The following is a 5,432-nucleotide window of genomic DNA, read 5'->3' on the forward strand; positions in this document are numbered from 1 at the left end:
GTGCTTATGAAACACCCCATGCTGTGGCACAGAGCACCCCTTCAGTATTTGCTCTGTGGCACATGCCCCTGCACAGAACATGGGCTGTGGTTTCAGAACAATCCATCCTGGCCGTAAAAATCCATAAACTTGGATTTGTACAGATCAGAGCCCAGAGAAAAGGTCAGCAGTTCAGTCCTCCAAAGCTCAGGTCAGGCCTGGCACTGAGAGTAGCCGCGGGAGGGATGTTACCCCTGTAGGTGATGCCTGTCTGCAATCAGAGTGCATTCCCTGCCTCAGCCGCAGCACCATACCAGGGCACAGGCTACCATTTAGGAGATAGGTCACAATATGACCACTCCACATTTTTCCCATGTTGTAGGAAATAATATCCTTAAACAAGCAGGAGGACCCACAAATGCAGTCGGGACAGGCAAGTTGGAACATCTTTTCCAGGCACACGCTGGACTGAGGCAGAGCACACCCACAAACACCACCCACCATATCATCAAATGCTGCTTTCTATTGCCCTCAACAGACTTTTCTTCTGTGAATTGGGTCTAACGCATGCAAGGCAGTGACACAGGGTCTCAGACAGAGCTGTTCCCTGCACCTCCAGGATGGGAGCAGAGAGCTGGATCCCAAAGACTGCACGCAGCCCCAGCCCACGTTGGCTGCTGTCAGGTACGGCTCCCTCCAGCCATGTCCTGGCTTTCCTCCCCCTCTGTTCTAGAGCAAGGGCTTGGCAAGCATCTCCTGGTTGTCTCCAAAGGAAAAATGTTACAGACAGCAGCGAATTTCCAGGCTGTGTGTGCACAATTCTGCAGAAAAGGGGGACTGTTTGCCAATTGCTCGTGGCTCTCGGGATCTTGGCAGGCTATGGGCGAAGCCCGCTGTGCAGCAGCATGCCGATGCCCCCGCGCTGGCGAGCGGAGACAGATCCACCACCCTGATGCCCCCAGAAGAGACGGGGCCAGGCCTCCCCCAGCACTCGTGGTCTCTGGCACATCCCACACCAGACAGCAGGGGTGCAGCAGACCCTGCTCCTGCCACGCAGACAGAATTCTTGTGGCAGGCTGCTGGTCCAGAGGAGATTCCAGTCTCCGCTGGGAAGGTCTTGAAACAAAGCCCCCATTTTACAGAGGCTGGGAGGCTTCCACGGAGCAGCTGGCCACCCTGACAGGTTGACCTGCACTCCCTCCCTCCAGTTCTCCGGGATGTGGCTTTGCTTAGGGAAGCCATGTGCTGCAGAGCCCCTGGTCCCTGCGCGTGGGTCTGTCTGCAGCACGGGCAAGCAGCCTCACAGCAAAGGAGCCAGCAGCTTGCTGTTGCCCTCCCAAGAAGGGCATTTGAGCATGACTTGGACACCTACAGACTATCAAAAGATAGCGGCTCAGCCAATGGGTAGCACACAAAGGCTCAGATGGAATTAGCTGGGGAAGAAATAGTAATAAGAAAAATGCCGATTCCTTTGAAAAACAGTGATTTTAAAAGCACTTGCTAAAGATGCTGGAAGGCTTTTTTCCCCACTTGATCTAACAAAGGCCTTCCTCAGTGGCAGCACCGCTGCGGTGTGCACAGGGTTTGGCTGGGTATTGCCTGGCTGGAATGGAAAAAAAGAGCCTCTGCGTCAGGGAACAACCATTTCCAAACACAGCTCTGGCCTTGGGGTAGAGATTGGCTTTAATTATATGTGTGTGTGTGTCTTTTTAAAGGGTCATCCAACATGATTCAGTGAGAAAGCAGAGGCAGCCACTGGAACACAGCAGAGCGTTTTCTCTGCAATGCTACTGGTGTTGGGACGGGGAGTGTTTCACTGTGGCTTCGGAGAACATGTCAGAAGAGACCTCCCCTGTTCACCCAGCAGCGCTCACTGCCCGGCCCATCTCTTTAGCTGCAGGGGGCTCAGGAGTCCATCCCTGTCGTCGTGGTCGTCCCCACCCCCAGGCACTGCACCCTGCACAGAGCAGCGATCACTGTAATTGCAGTCTGCCAGCAAAAGGAAGGAGCTTGTTATTTCTGTTATTTTTCTGTTATTTCTGCTATTATTCCTGCAGGATCCAGGTTACCTGTTTGTAGAAAAGCTGATTAAATAGGGAACTTGCACAGAATGGTGGCTGGCTGGCTGGCGACCCCAGATCAGCTGCCTATGAGCTAATGACAAGCCAGCTCTAGTCCCAGACTTACCTAGAGGACTCCACCAGCCCCTTGCTCCCAGCCCCCCTCGTGGCTCAGCTGATGCTGCCCACAGCTTCAGATTCACTCACAACCCACAAACCCTCTGCAGTTCAAGCACAATGTAGCCATTACATGGCTGCTGCCCCTGAGGAACCATGTTCCTCCCGACTCCTTGGAGGGATAAGTGATGGCCAACACACCAGTACTGGTGGCTGCTCAAGTTGGGACAGAGGCCCCTCACCCACCACTCACCCCCAGCCACGTAGCAGGGGAGGGAGCTGCGGGAGCACAGAGCAGCGCTTCCCACGTCCATGCCCTCCCGCGGCTTGGGGGTTTGCTTAGTCAGAGGTGGGACCTTGACATCCATCTGCTCATGATGGATCTTTTCTCCACAAAAGTGTCTGAAAGAAAAGGAACCATTTCTCTCCCACGTCCTGCTCTGCTCATCATCTCAGGAGAGCACAAGCCCCCTGTTCGCACTCTGTACATCTTGCCTGGTCTATGCTTCGCATGGCCACATGCAGAAAGACACCTCTTGGTTTGCAGGGGTTTATCTCCATATTACAGCATAAACAACTTCCCTGTTTGTGAAAATGATCTGCAGAGCTCTCCGCCACTCCTGGAGGTTATTAGATCCTCAGTCAAAAGTGTGAAAAGGCAGAGTTGGCATTTTGCAGGACCAGACTGCAACACCAGTGTGTGCCCTAGCACGGGCTGAGGGCCTCCAAAAGGGAGGAGAACTTTGATGCGAGTTACTGTTAAGCCCTGCTGAGAGGGAAGCAGCTCTGCATTGGGACCGAGCTAATGCTCACAGAGGAGCAGGAAAACACAGGAGTTGTTTTCCCTTCCAGACACCGCATCAGGCTGCCTGGAGCAACTGGTGTGCCTCAGCCCCTTGCCCTGCACAGTAGTAATAGAGCCCCACATCAGACACGCTAAGCTGGAATCTGCTCTTCTCCAAGTGAAGAAATCCTCCCTAATTCCTCAACTGTTCTTTCCAGCCTTGCATTTCCCAGCAGGGGTCAAAGCAGAATGCAGACTGCCAGCAACGTAAAAAATTAATTGAGGGATGGAAGATGACTTTTTGTATAGCATGAAAGGAAACTGCATTTGTTTATAACTTAACTTCAAACTGGAGGCCAGAAACTCAATTAACAGGCTGTACTCAACAGAAGGAATGCTGGAGCAAACAAGATAAACATTATTGGGAGGATAAACTGAGTCACAAAAAGATGATATTTTGTTTTGTGCAAGATTCATACTTCAGACAAGCCCAGGCTGATACCAAGCCTGAGTGTCCTTGTCCTCCCAGACTAGCCGCTGCAACTCTCACATGAGTCAGCAGCAGTTTTCTGTGGGGGACAACCCCAAGACACGACACATGCACTGCTGGGAGTCTCAGTGCTCTGCAAAGTGGCCCAGCAAGACCCAAGCATCACTGAGTCTCATTCTCAGCCTCCTTGAATACTAAAACTTGTTTCAGAGTCAAGCCTTGCTCCCACTGAGCATGGGAGCCTAAAACCAAGTGCATTCAGGCTTCAGTTGCTGATCAGCAAAGAGCTGAAGCTCTTCTCGAACTTCAGGCATTTCTTTCCACCCCCAGTTCAGCAGGATCCAAGCACACACCGTGCTTTGCGCAGCCATAATCTCCCTGAAAGTACTCACACAGACAGGGCGTACATAACATACACATTAAATTCAGCCCCCATTCATTATACAGCAGAGCTTCAAAAAGAAGCAGGTACATCCAAAACAATACAAGCAGAGCATTGCATCCTATGGGCAGCACACTCCTGTCTCTCCAAACACCCTCTGCCCTAGTGAGGCAAAATTAGAAGTTGTGTCCCAGCAAAACAAGGCACGTCTTAGTTTAGACTAAGCATTTATGCAAATGCTTGTAAGTTAAACTAGAACTCATTAGAACAATCAGTATTTGAATAATTTATAGTGTAAAATGCATGGTATTTGCACATAAACTGTAAAATGCATGACATGCACAGCCACCAGTCCTTCTGCCACTGGGGAACACTGTCAGCAGACACGCAATTTCCGATTTAAGCAGCCTATCATGCTCTCATGTTTCAGTATATGCCTGTTTGCTCCTCCGTACAGCTCTGCACAAGCGTACCTCCAGACTCTTAGGTGCTTTCCCCATAGTTCATGCTTACCACATTTCAGGTTTCAGTAGACTCTTCTTGTCAGAGAGTAAAACAACAAATAGAAAGACAGCAAACACACCCACGTGGAATGGTTGACTGCTCATCTCACTCTTTACGTGACCTAAAGATACTTCAAGAATTGCCAGTTCCCATTTCCAGGCAGATGTTACTATAAGTTAGTAAATGAACCTAGTTTGTAAACGCTCAGTAAACACATGGACTAGCTTCCTGCACCTCTTCAAACCTGCCTGGTGCTCATACCTTGGTTAATACCTACAGAAGACCCAGCAGTAAAATGCCAGCAGCAGGAAAGCACAAAGCAAAGAGCCATCAGCCTTCCCCCCAGCTTCTGAACTAACCCAGACACCAACTCTGATCTGAGAAAAGGAGACCCCAAGCAGCAGACCCCTGACCTTACCTGCCCTCATGGTGACAATACTGCTGCAACCAGCTCCTCTGGCCAGAAGCACAATAGAAATAGAGCTTGCTGGTTCCCCTGAGGTATCAAACCTCCCCAGGCACCTGGGACCTAACCCCAGGCTGCAAAGTGTTCACACCACTTGGCCATTCCTTACCTGACTGGGGGTGGGGGGTGGGTGGGGTGGGGGGTGGGGTGTTGGGGTTGGGTGGGAGTGGTGGTAATTACTTTGATTAAAATCACCTGAGAGCTGAAGCCAGGACCAGCTGGCCAAAGCAGGCCAGAGTTTTCCAGAAAGAATACCTGCTTTCCTTACAACCAGCTACAACAACAGCAGGCTTTCCCTAGGAGGGAAGAGGAAGGTGATTCCTGTTTGCTCCAAGGGCTTCACTACTCTCCTTTCTTTGCATTGGTGTAGGCTAAAAGGAGGTTCAGCTAGTTAGTGTACAACAGGGATACTTAGCAGAGAACAACCATATAAATAAAATAACTGTAATCCAGCAGTAGCGATTTGACAATAGAATTTTCTGTCTCCAGCGTTGTGGATCTAAGATTTAAACTTCTATGTCGTCCCTTGCTAGGCAGCAGTGGTGAGATGTTGCATCTCAGAAGGAGACAACACACTGGGGCCCCAGGATATCAGCAACACATGGAACAAGTAATGCAATTGATATGGAAAAGGCAATAATAAAAACAAC

This window comes from Falco rusticolus, chromosome 20 (assembly GCF_015220075.1).
Source record: "Falco rusticolus isolate bFalRus1 chromosome 20, bFalRus1.pri, whole genome shotgun sequence".
Classification (NCBI taxonomy): domain Eukaryota; kingdom Metazoa; phylum Chordata; class Aves; order Falconiformes; family Falconidae; genus Falco; species Falco rusticolus.